Source organism: Mirounga angustirostris, unplaced genomic scaffold (genome assembly GCF_029215605.1).
Source record: "Mirounga angustirostris isolate CCGP_5_RB_7025 unplaced genomic scaffold, mMirAng1.0.hap1 SCAF_5, whole genome shotgun sequence".
NCBI classification, from domain to species: domain Eukaryota; kingdom Metazoa; phylum Chordata; class Mammalia; order Carnivora; family Phocidae; genus Mirounga; species Mirounga angustirostris.
Window position 1 is genome coordinate 68,469,773 of NW_026991713.1, and position 13,352 is coordinate 68,483,124.

Sequence of the window (13,352 nt, forward strand, 5' to 3'; positions counted from 1 at the left end):
TTAGCACTCATAGCTGTTAGGTGTTACAATCCTTAACTTCATAATATTGTGGACAAATGGACCATCCTCCTACCCACAAGGAAGCAAGTATCTCCTATACTCACTGTATTCATTTCTTAGGCTACCAGAACAAATTGCCACAAACGGTAGCTTACAACAACAGAAATGTATTTTCTCACAGTTCTGGGCATCAGAAGTCGGAAATTCTGTTTCAGACTTCTGTTCTGAGGGCTCTGGGAGAGAAGCCTTCCTTGCCTCTTTTAGCTTCTGGCGGCTCCTGCTGTTCCTCAGCTTAAAGATGCCTCACTCCAATCTCTACCTCCACCTTCACATCATCTTCTCTTCCATGTCTCTGAGTGTCCAAATTTCCATCACCCTTCTCTTATAAAGACACCAGTCATCGGAGTTAGGACCCACCCCATATCCAGGATGATTTCATCTCAAGGTCCTTAACTAGTTATATCTACAAAGACCCTATTTCCAAATGAAATCAAATTCTGTAGTTCTGGGTGGACATGAATTTGGGCGGGGAGGGGGGACACTGTTCAAGCTACTCTATTTATATTTGTAAATAAGCAAGTATCCCCTGTCTAAATGTTATAATTTTACTTATGGTAGTGGGTTATTCCTTCCATATAGGATCAAAATACACTGGAGAAGTCGTTTACTTAATGACAAAGATTATTTTTGGTAAATATCCTTTCAAATGGTATTATCCAAATCTTTCACATCCAGACTCCAGCCTTGCACAACACAGGGTACTTATTTTGCTTTCCTTTGTGGAGGTACATCAAGCCTCCGAATGCCAGGGTATTGGCTGTTATTGAAGCTTCCATTCCAAATTGCAAAACCATCATTTTCAGGAAGCTCTTCTGGGTCAGACACTTCCAAGTGCTGGCCTTATTGTGGTGAAAGCCACAAAGCCTCTGCTCCCACATAGATTATTCTAAGCGAGTATACAGATGGTAAACACAAAAATGCATAATGATAGAATTTCAGACGGTGAGATGTTTGATTAAGAAAAGTAAGTAGAATTACAGCATCAAAAAAAGAAATGGGTCAAAATTTTAGAAAGGGTGGCCAAGGTGAGCTTCTTTCATGGGACATTTGGGCAGAATAATTAAGTTAGCTCTAGCTGTCACAACCTTGTATCTATTGCCTCCACTGTATTTTTGCTAGAGGTGCTAAATAGGACATGTATTGCATTCAACATTACCATCCTATAATATAACCACAGTTTTTTATGTCAAAGGGTATTCCGGTCATTGCGTTGCCAACCAGCCACAGCCTGATGCATCCTTCGTGTAGCCATTCAGTTACTGCACCCCAGGCACATACAGGAAATACACAGCCCGAAATCCCAGGATCATGTCACTCTACTAGGATGGGGCTTGCGTTCCAGCATTAGACCTAAAAACAGAAAACTCAGGCTTGATCCTCAGTTCTAACTCTCACTCCTTCCTTACCTTTAACCAATCACTTTACGGTTCTAGGCCTCAGTTTCCAAGTCTTTAAAGTAAGGAAATTGGACTAGATAATCGCCAAATGCCCTTCTGATGGAAGCACTCTACTGTTTGAGTGTAGGCAGCAACCTGATTTACCATAGCTAAGGAGACATGTTGAATGCGATTCCAAGTTGGGCAACCATCAGTATCCCTGGGATCATGAGCAGAAAACAACAGCAGGGATCCTAGATGCTGGGGTCTGCAGTGAGAGGGGTGGTTTCACGGCTGGAAGATGAAGTTATCGATTCTGAAGCAGAGGCCCCAGTGGCAAATGGAAATATGGGGGCGAGATCTAGCTTCAGGGGATACTGAGCTGCCAAAACACAACAGGGAATTCAAGGGCTTCACAAAAATTGAATTAAGGCATGTGAAACACTTAGAAGAGTGCCTGACACAGTCAAACTCAATAAATAAGGCCATTGTCATTATTGGTTTGTCCCAGAAGAACTGGATTCCACTTAGAAAGCCATGGTAAAATAACTAGACAGACATGGCAAGACCTGGCTAGGAAAGCAGCTACTTGGTAAGGCATGCTGGTACCTGCTACATACTCCAAACTAGTCCCCACCCACCACAGGTGCAAACGCCGATTTCTGGCTTGGGCAATTAAGTGGATGATGATGAGTTTCAGTGAAATAAAAAATGTAAGTCTTTGCAGGTTTTGAAGGACAACACACTTTGGATTCAGACAATGGGAGGTCTGAGCTATCCAGGGAAAGATGGTAGACATTTCCCTACAGTAAGTAGTCATAACTACAGATCTAGAACTTAGGCAAGAAGCTAGAGCTGGAATAACAGATGTGTCAGTCACAGCATCCATGATGAGTCAGTGTTTCCAAAGTGTGGTCTCCAGACCATCTGTGTTACAGTAAACTAAGGTGGGCGTTAAGAGCAAATTTCAGAATCCACTTACTGAATCAAAATCTCCCACAGTAGGGTTTAGTAACCTCCATTTTAATAAGCTCCTGAGTGATTCTTATGCACATCTAAGTTGGAGAAATGCAGGTAGAGGGAATTTTTGATGTTGTGGACTCTACAGATAATGTTGTGTAAGGAGAAAAGGCAGCCAGGGAAGCCTTGATGATATGGCCCAGTGGTACCTGGTATCCAGTCACTTCATACCACTTACTCAGTAGGGTTCAACCTAGACTTCACATTAAGATAATCTGACACTTGCAGCCCAACCACGGCCAATGAAATTGGCGTCTCTTAGGGGGAATGAGGTAGCCCTTTCCCTCCAGAGTCCCAAAGAGCTGCCCTACACCAAAGCTTGCAAGTGGGGGGCTAGGGGGGAGGGAGGGGCAGTTTGGCCTGTGGATTATTTTCTTTGACTTTCTCACGACTTTAAAATCTTAATTTAGTTGTAAATATTTAAAAACCAGTACATTTTGGGCGCCTGGGTGGCTCAGTTGGTTAAGCGACTGCCTTCGGCTCAGGTCATGATCGCAGGGTCCTGGGATTGAGTCCCACATCGGGCTCCTGGCTCAGCAGGAAGCCTGCTTCTCCCTCTCCCACTCCCCCTGCTTGTGTTCCTGCTCTCGCTGTCTCTGTCTCTGTCAAAAAAATAAATAAATAAAAATAAAATAAATAAATAAATAAATAAAAACCAGTACATTTCACATTTAAAACAATTTTAATGTGTAGCTTCTCATGAAAATTTGAAGAACGGGCCTTGCTGGGCCTACATTCTTGAATTGCAAAATGGCTGCCCCAACTAGGCCCTTTGCAGATCTCTAGGTTACCCACCGGCCCAGGGCCTCTGAAAGCATTTGAGGCCTCTGATGCACACTACCAGGGGGCTTTATTGTCTCAGCTGCCCTCACACCCTCCCTGCGTCCCAGTCTCCACACCAGCCTCTCTTGTCACAGATCCTGTTGAAGAACAAAAATCCAACTGAGTAAATCTGAAGATCCAACTGGCTTTATTAAGCAATTCATGAATTAGGTTCCATCCCATCCAGCAAGTAGAAGGGAGTTCTGAGGAATTATACAAAATGGAAGGTTTTTAAAGGAAGGAAAGTGGGGCAAGGAAGTTATTAACAAAAGAAAAGGATTGTTCCAGGCAAGGTCACCTCCCCTTAGTGGGAAGGCCAGGGGGGGTCTTCCTTGGTGGATTACCTCCTCTTCCTTTGGGGGAGGAGGAAGGAGAGGGCCCATGTGACAGATTACCCCATTGCTGCTGACCAGAAAATTCCTGACTGACCAGCGAAGACCACATTTCTGAAGGAGGTTGAAAACAGCAAGTAGGTTAAATATTAAGCCCCAGTGTGGTAGCTCAGCCTGGCATAAGTAACTCCATCATGGGTCTGTGGTTTTCTTTGTAATCCGAAAGTCCCCCTCAGCATGGCACATAGTTCGGGGAAACCATGTGAGACAGGTCCCAGTTGGTCTACTGGATTTATCCTGTGGTTCCAGAGCCCATTTCCTGGAGTTATGGTTGCCCATGTCTCAGGGCACATGGAGAGAACCAGTGCAGCTGCCGGGAGCAGCACTCCCCCCTGCCAAGGTGCCCTCTGGCACTAACACAGATCCTGCTGCATTCTACCTACAGGGCTAGGTTCTTCTCCAACCACATCTCAGCTGGACACCAAGGTTCCCCAGAACGAGCTCCAGCAAGCTCCTCACCTCAGTGAAATCACCCTTTTCTGGGAGGGAGCAGCACAGGCTTGTTTGACCAGAATGCTTCCCTAGGTCTGTGGAAGGCAGGATTCTAAATGTGAATTCGATGGACTCATTTGAGGAGAAGAATTTGAGTAGTGTGCCCCTCCCTGTAATAACGAACTTCCTCATGTCTGTTCTGTTTCCCTTACATCCACAAACCTTAGCTAATGGGTTGATCACTATTTTTGAAAAATCAATGCCAGACATTTGCATCTATTTCGTAGTGTTTTAGTGCTCTGAGAATGTATATATGAATGTAAGTAATTTGTCACTTAAAACTGCAAAGCTGGCGCAGAATGTTTCTTATCTGCAGTAATAGGAAAACAACTAGAATTAGCACTTGAACTGATTTGGAAGGTACTCCAATTAATTCACTATCAGCATACAAAAATTTTTTTTTAACACACATAATGTTTTTTTTTAAGATTTTATTTATTTATTTGACAGAGAAAGACACAGCGATAGAGGGAACACAAGCAGGGGAGTGGGAGAGGGAGAAGCAGGCTTCCCGCCGAGCAGGGAGCCCGATGCGGGGCTTGATCCCAGGACCCTGAGATCATGCCCTGAGCTGAAGGCAGATGCTTAACGACTGAGCCACCCAGGCGCCCCAACTCACATAATTTTTTTATATGGTTTTAAGCCTTACCTAAAAGAATGTGGTTATCCTTTTCTTGATCATCTTATCTTTTACCTTGAGTAGATGTGTAGTGTCCTGGAAAGAAGGTTGACATTTTGGAGTTAGACATGCCTGGGTACAAATCCTGATTTGCTATGAACTCTGAGGCAGATAACCTTGCCTGAAATATTTGGCTGATGATACATACCTTCTGGACCACAGTGAAGATTAAATGTAATAGTAGAAGTATCACACCTGATATATCCTGACACATTTATTTTCTTCTTAATAAAACTTTAAGTTTCATTCTAGTAGATAACTGTTCTAGTGAAAGGCCTCACTTTTTTTTTTCAAAGATTTTATTTATTTGAGAGACAGAGAGAGAGAAAGAGAGCACAAGTGGGAGGAGGGGCAAAGGGGGAGGAGAAGCAGACTCCGCACTAAGCAGGGAGCCCTTGTGGCCTCAATCCCAGGACCCCGAGATCATGACCTGAGCCAAAGGCAGACACTTAACCGACTGAGCCACACAGGTGTCCCAAGGCCTCACATTTTTACAATAAAATTCCTATACTTCACCACAATTTTAATAGAAAAATATCATCATACCCTCTGGGTCCATAACTTTTATTCAGGGTCTTTTAAACATATTATGTGGATTCAGTTTGTACAATAGGTCTAATATTGTTAGAATTACTGCTATTAAGTAGAATTCTCTGAGAAAACTATTTTTGAATTTCAACAAGTTGGCACTTACTTGAAGCAATATCTAATTCATCCTTTCAACAGTCACTTGCCATCTACCATAGGAACAGCTAAGAGAACATCATCCCTGCTCATCCTATAGAGAAAAAGACAGACAGGTAAAAACATACCATCATTATACTACTGTATAGAAACTAAGGAATAAGTATCCTATGAGAACACAGAGTACTGAACCACTAGTTTTGCTTAAACACATGGACAGATTCACAAGAGTAACAGGTAATAAACATGATTACTATGAAAATAACTTTTCCCATCACAAATAGTGTTTGTTTTAATGGCATTTTACTTGTGTATTGCTTTATATTGATTTGTGTTCTACTCTATGAACCCACAGGTTTCTTTGTGTATGAATGCCTTGTTCCAAAATAAGTATAACTACCTTTAAGTGAGATACATCCAGAGAACTTAAAAAAGATTTCTGTAGGGGCCCCTGGGTGGCTCAGTCTGTTAAGTGGCTGCCTTCAGCTCATGTCAATGATCCCAGGGTCCTGGGATTGAGCCCCTTGTCGGGCTCCCTGCTCAGAGGGGAGTCTGCTTTTCCCTCTCCCTCTGCTGCTCCTCCTGCTTGTGTGAGCATGCTCGCTCTCTCTCTCTCTGTCAAGTAAATAAATAAAATCTTAAAAAAAAAAAGATTTCTTTAATTCCAAGCTATCATGATAGCATATAATTTTTTCCTAAAATATTTGTGAAACATAATAGAAAAAGTTAAGGGGCTTCTTAGAATGTCATAAATACTAAGCTATAGCCATTTATAAAATTATTAACATTAATTTTGTCACATAACTGACCCATGTTACATCATTACTGAAAAAGCATTAATTATGAATTTATTTGAATCTACAAAACAGAAGTTTTTATTATTTCCTGAGAATTTCTTTCCAAGATTTAACAGCAAGAAAAGAAAAATCTTGGGGTGCCTAGCTGGCTCAGTCAGTAGAGCGTGTGACTCTTGATCTCAGGGTTGTGAGTTTGAACCCCACATTGGGTGCAGAGATTACTTAAAAGTAAATCTTAAAAAAAGAAAGAAAGAAGAAAGAAAGAAAGAAAGAAAGAAAGAAAGAAAGAAAGAAAGAAAGAAAGAAAGAAAGAAAGAAAGGAAAGAAAAATCTTATTTTGATATAGATGTTGGGTGATTATCTGGGCTCACACAAGAGCCAATTATTTTCTTGAAACTGGTGTTTCATAGAAGCCAACTCACGTTTGTGCCTAAGTAAATACACATAAGCACAGGGACTGAATTTTGGGTGCCCATAGAGAAGTCTGAAATCTTGAATATCAATTTCATGCCCAGAAATGGCTGGATCTCCCGAAGTTTATAAAAATGCATTGAGGCCCATCATCTTGGACTTCTTTATCGTTGTTCCCATGAAAAAGATAATCAAGGTCATAGGCCCACATCCATATGGCCACAGCCACACCTAGCTCACCCAGCGTGGTGCTCTCTGCCCTCATGGATGACACTCTAGAAATGTGCAGAATAAAATAAAATACCGTAAAAATGTATCTTTCTAGAAGGGGTCCAAATCCCTCCACTTCCCCACTAAAGAAACACAATGATTTAATAATTTAGGAGCTTTGAAAATAATCTCTTTTGAAGTATAAAAAAAGAATGAAAATGGGAATCAGGAAAGGTAGGTTTTCGTCAGCTCTGCCACTGCCCATCTGTATCATCTTTGAGGAGTTCATTAATCTCTTTATCTTCAGGGTCCCAATGCATTTTTGTAAACTTTAGGAACTCCAGGCATTTGTGGGTATAAAACTGATATTCAAGATTTCATGACTTCTCTTTGGGTACCTAAGTTTCACTGCATGTACCTCTGTGTCATTTTACTTAAGGCACAAAATTTCTTCATGTGAAAAATAACAGCATTGGACATACACAAAATTAAGTCTATTTAATATCTAAAATTTTATGGTTCTAAATAATTTATATCAAGTGGTAAGGAATGCAAATTTTATTCATTTTGTGTCTTTATACTTTTTATAGAGAGACAAGTTTGGTGAACATTTAACTCATTTATTTGTCTCTGTGTGTTCGAGACAAATTTGTCTTATATTTTGGAGTGAGCAGGGCTCTTCTTCCTGCTCCCGTATGATGATGAGGACAATACAGTGGGCAAGATGTATGAAATTGCATGTCTGCAGAATAAAGAATGCTTGCTTCATATTTTTCTACAGCAATGCCTTGATTCCATTTGGAAAATACACCTTTAATTACATGCTGGTAAGAACTATAGAGCTAGAACATCTGAAAATTACGCAGTGGATAATCATAGGTTTTCTTTTTCTGTCTTTTTTTTCTTCTTCTAATTTTGTTTTACCGCATTTATTCAACTGCCTTTATCTGGGATATGTAAGCTTAGATCATTTCCATAGAGAAAAGGACCGCAAAATTATTAGGATGGCATTACAACTCTTTCTTGAATTCAGCATCAGCCTACAGAGTTATGTGCTGTAATGATGCATATTTCAATTTAACCACCCATTCATGACTATGGTAATTGAGAAAATCAATGCTGTTGGGTCAGACACCCCTTCTAAAATATCATAAGGGGAAATGCAATACTATTCTGAGAAACAAGATAGGGAAGTTCATCTTACGGTGGAGCCTACCACCGATCAAGCTTTAGAATTGAAAATCAGAAAAATCTGCAATAAATAGACTCAGAGACAGGCAAAGTTCCCCTACTCATTTTTTTCCTTTAGCAAAACTAAGGAACAAGAAAGCAAGTAAAAGCTTGGCACAGACTGTGTCTACATTATTCCATAGAAAGTGAATTATCAGGTGAACAATCAAACAACGGGTTCAACAAGCTCTCCTCCCCCAACGCAGTTAGTGACTCAATCAGTACGCTGTGACCTCATGTTGCTTCTCTCTCTACAATTCGAGGTCTTTGGCTTCTGAAGTTAACCCTATGTTCTCAATTTATGTAGCACAGCACAGAGAATTATGGAAACCTCGTCAGCTTCGCTAGAGTGATATGATGCTGAGAGTTATTTCCAGTTGAGAGCACAAATGACAAGGAAGGAAAAAGAACGTGATGGAAATAAATAATAGGTGAAGAGGTGTTATGAAGGTATGCAGCTCCTTTAAAATGTTACAGACATACAAACCTTTTCTAATCTCTATTTCTCACTCCATTAAAAAAGATTTCAAAATCTGAACTGAGACCATAAGAGCGATATCAAAATGTTAACATTTAGGGAGGAGGCACAAAATTAAAAAATAAGAGAAGGCTAGAGCAGGTGGGTGGGGGGGTAGAAGTGCAGATCACTTGTGAATTAGAATACAAACATTCATGTAAAAGTTCATTTTATTTTCCAGTAAATAAAATGAAAAAATATGTCAGCACTTACTTTTACGTACTTTCTGTCCCCCACAGGAAATTTGATTCACTCAAACACTTAGGACCAATCATACATACATGGATAGAAGTTAGAATCTATTTGTAGAGCTTTATCTTCAAGTTTTAGAGTGTATGTAGGAAGAAAAACACCACGTTTTTTTCCCAGTATTTTTTTTCCCCAGTAACTCTGTGAAGGTGCACTTAAGATTCTACAAACTCATCTGAGAGGCATCCTTGAAAAGAGAAACCTTCATCCCTATATTTTCAGGCTACTAACTAAGTGCAAGCATCTACCTATTCTATCACTAAATACACATTTTCAAGTAAGATAAGTCAAAAGTGGACAAAAGTTTCCTTGCATCCCTGTTTTTCAAAATAGCACCATCACTCATGAGATAAACTAAGTGGCTCTAAATTTAGTTCATGAAACTAATCTCTCTGAAGAATAAAGTTCTTATGCTTGCATTAATGTAGCTGATATAAGTAAATTTTATGCTAGTGGAGAATAAAAAAAATAATTCACAGTCTGAGCCTGAGCTTAGGGGAAAAAAAAGTATATTTTTATTTATTCTGCATTGCCACCGAGTGGAATCAACCAATGTGAACAATTGTGTCCCTTCAAAGAAGAGTGTCCCTTCGGAAATACTCTATGATAATTGTGCTCACATGTTAACATACTTTATAGTCTGAAAAATAAAAGGTGCTTTTTTTAAAAAAAAGTCAAAAAAATGATGTAGTTCCTTGTCAGTTGATTCTAAAATATTTAAATAGTTTTCCCTGCTTTCAGTAGTAGAAGCACTTCTTAGATGTTGTCTAAATTTATAAAAATCCTAAGCTCATTCCAGTATTCCAGCCATTTAAAGCCATAAATTCAAATTTTTCTTTTGTCAAGTCAAGACACCAAATGGAAATAAATAAATGTACGCATTCTTCGCAGTCATACAAGGGGAGTATCTCCTGACATCCTCATTCTTCTCCCAAGGGGAGTTTTTGTATTCAGTCATTAAATCTTAAACACATAACTCTTACTAACAGGAATATATTCCCTAACCCATTTGTTATCTTTTCAGATGAGATCAATACCTTTGATGGAGATCCGGGAAGATTACTTTTCTAAGAGTAGATGAAAAGGCACATTTTCTGACCAAATTGTTTTTCCTTACAGTTGAAAACCATATGAATTTTTCTTCAAACCCATCATTTATTCTTATTAAAAAGGAGCACATTAGAACCAGTGTTTATATTCATTTAAATGTGGGCTTTGGAAAGGCCGTTTATCTACTCAAATGCTGCAGAATCCAGTATGTTCCTTGACGGCTGAAAGCGCTAGGGCAGCTAGGATATTTCTGTGTGCTTTCATAGCTCCTGCTTTCCAAATAACTTTGATTTGTTCTAAGCTCATCATGGACTTTAGGTTATGTGAAATTTTAATTATACCATTTTGCATAAAACTAATCTGTATCAGATGTTGGAGGAAATAATGCTAGCATTACATCATAGTTTGGGTCTCAGGTAGTTTATTTTCAGTAACTTTGATAATATTAATATAGCACTTTAAAGAATATTTAGTCCATGATGGAGAAGTTATTTTTTAAAAGGTGATAATCATAGTGCAGTTAATTTCACAGGCCTAAGAAATTTGGTAAGATTCTGTTTAAATCAGATACTGAAGTGAAACACTGGCATCTGATGGCTAAGTCTTTTCTTTCTTTGCACCTATTTCCAAATCCAGGGTTTATCAAAACCCCTGCTCTCTGCTGCTTTTTTATCTCAACCATCTCTCCCGAGTTTTAGGCTGGTAAGGATAGTGGGCAGGAGGTGAGTATAATAAGGGGAAGGAAGTGTGGAGTGGAGAGGAGGGGGTGACATGGAGCATGATGGAGCAGAGCCAACACCATGGGCTCCTGTCCCTCCCAGGCCAACAGTGTTCTGTCTACCTCTCCTTCCTCCCAAGCTGACCAGCTCAGACAACTGCTCAAATGCATGTGAAGTGGGAGCCCCAGCCTTTGAGCTCACAATCCTTTCTGACTTGCACACAAAATCAGTATTTCAAAAAATTCTTATGACACCCAAACATCCTATAATAGCAGAATGTCTCTTCCATGCACAAGACTCTGCAAACAAGCAGATGTTTCATGTAGGCTTGCTGAAATTTGACACATTAAAATCCGGAGCCATAAACATTTGAAAAGCACAGCACACATTCCGGTGACAGACAAAATCAATGGACAGCTGTATTCCCACTTTCTCTTGAGTGGCTCTCCTGCCCTTGGACATAACCGGTTACTCGTCTCTTGATTTATCATTGTCTTCTATGTTCAAGATGCTGCCGCCGAAGGCTGACGGCATCGTTCTGCCTGTGTGCCAGGGTGGCAGACTAGCCGGCCGGCGTGTGCAGGAAGGCAGCCCTTTGCTTTACGGCTGCTGCTGCCATTTTCACAGCCTGTTACTGTTATGGCTCTGGGCTCTTCACCTAGTATGCTACCTGACACCTTGACTCCAAACAAGTGACCTACTTTTTGCTTCATGGTCTGCTGTTGCTGTTCCCTGGCGTTTTATAACCAGGCTGCCTGATTTGAAAACGTACCTCTGTGTATCCTCAGAACACCTCTCTCGTGTCTTCAGCAACTCGTTCTGCTTGTCTTTCTCAGACAGCCGATACTTGGGTATTCTAGTGTCAGAAACGACAAGGACTTCCCTGACTCCCTAAACGTCCCACACCCCCAGTCATTAGACTTAAAATGATTCCTCAGTAAGGCGCTGGCAATTCACAAAGTTGAAGCATTAAAGGTGACCATAAATGATCTATGGAAAGGGTGACCAATAATATGATAGTCACTACTAATTTTACATCTTCTAGGAGCTAGCCACTGTTTATCATTATCGTTAAAACCCCCAAACTCCTGCATTATTATTGTCCCCATTTCACAGATGAGGAAACTGAGATTTCCAGAAGGGTGAAGTAAATGTTTCCAGGATGATATCCAGCAAGTGACAGGGCAAGATTCAAACCCAGAACTGTTTTGAGCCCAAAGTGCAAGGTGATAATGCAGCCAAACGGCCTTGGTCTGTCATTCACACCAAGCCCGGGAGCTGAGGGACTCGATAAATATTTGATGAGTCCATGCTCAAGACAAGTGAGCTGTGGTAGGAGGCAGAAAAGGTGCCGCCCAGAGCCAAGGGTCCAAACACCAGCAGGCTGTAGCGACACACCATCCGGAGACACCAGAAAAAAATCACAGAACGACTCTAATGTTAGAAGGATGGCAGTGAAGAGAATAGAAAGAGACAACCCAATGGAGATAAGGAAGTAGTGGGCTAATAGGGTTACTCCGAGATGACCCCCCTGCTACCATTTTTCTTTCCCCTTTTACCATCTTGCATTCAGCATCACACAGGGAGGCAGTCATGAGAGGGAGATTAAAACCTGGAGCTTTTCCCTCTGGGAAATACAGCCTCCCATACACACAGGCAGACTTTAAATTCTTAAAAGTGTAATTTGCCTTACTTTGAGCTGTATTTTTCTCATTACCCATTACCTCAAATGTATTTTGACTCCAGACTTGAGCTGTAGAACAGAAAGATGTGTATCCTTTCCAACGCTCACTCCAGCTCCATTATAAACATCTGAGATGTGCTGCAACAAAAAGAATATACCTGAGAATCCACTGGGGATCTCTCCCCTCTGCTCCACTTTACTGTTAATGAGCCATAGTTACAAGGAAAATATCAGGGCACTGACCATGGTGGTGGGAGGAAGGAAGGGAAGGGAGGAAGAAAGAAAGGAAGGGAAAGAGAGAGGGAGGGAGGAAAGACAATCTTTAAAAACAAACAGAATCGAGCGCCTGGGTGGCTCAGTTGGTTAAGCGACTGCCTTCGGCTCAGGTCCTGATCCTGGAGTCCCTGGATGGAGTCCCGCATCAGGCTCCCTGCTCAACAGGGAGCCTGCTTCTGCCTCTGACCCTCCCCCCTCTCATGTGCTCTCTCTCTCTCATTCTCTCTGTCTCAAATAAATAAATAAAATCTTAAAAAAAAAAAAACCAGAATCAAAGTTAAAGTTGACGGGAGTTTACCAAGTCTACAGCCAGGGAAAGTGAGCTGTGATTTAACTGGGCTTGTGCTATCCTTCCGTGAAATAATGGTTCAGGAAGAAACAATAGCCAACGAGTAAGGGCCTTGGAATGAGCTTCTTTGATCAGAAGTGAAATTAACCCTGACAAGGGAAATGGGAACATGAGACCCACATGAGCTGGCCACACCACAGGGCTAGAGTGTGAAGACATAAGCTGTGATGCTATTTCAGAGAAAAGAAAAAAAAAAGAGAGAGAGAGAAAAGGATCAGGATATGAATGTTAAGAAGGGAAACCAGGGGCGCCTGGGTGGCTCAGTCGTTAAGCATCTGCCTTTGGCTCAGGTCATGATCCCAGGGTCCTGGGATCGAGTCCCACATCGGGCTCCC

General features: G+C 41.0%; 1 protein-coding gene across 1 annotated transcript in view; it reads right to left on the reverse strand.

Moving 5' to 3' along the window:
- TMEM117 (transmembrane protein 117) overlaps window positions 1–13,352 on the reverse strand; it is a 502,044-nt gene that overhangs the window by 475,572 nt on the left and 13,120 nt on the right. The window contains exons 3-6 of the mRNA XM_064591365.1: window positions 12,433–12,530; window positions 5,536–5,619; window positions 4,812–4,877; window positions 2,891–3,058 (exon numbers count right to left, since the gene is read on the reverse strand). The gene's annotated coding sequence lies outside the window, so the exon portion shown is untranslated. The remainder of the gene's footprint in view (window positions 1–2,890; window positions 3,059–4,811; window positions 4,878–5,535; window positions 5,620–12,432; window positions 12,531–13,352) is intronic.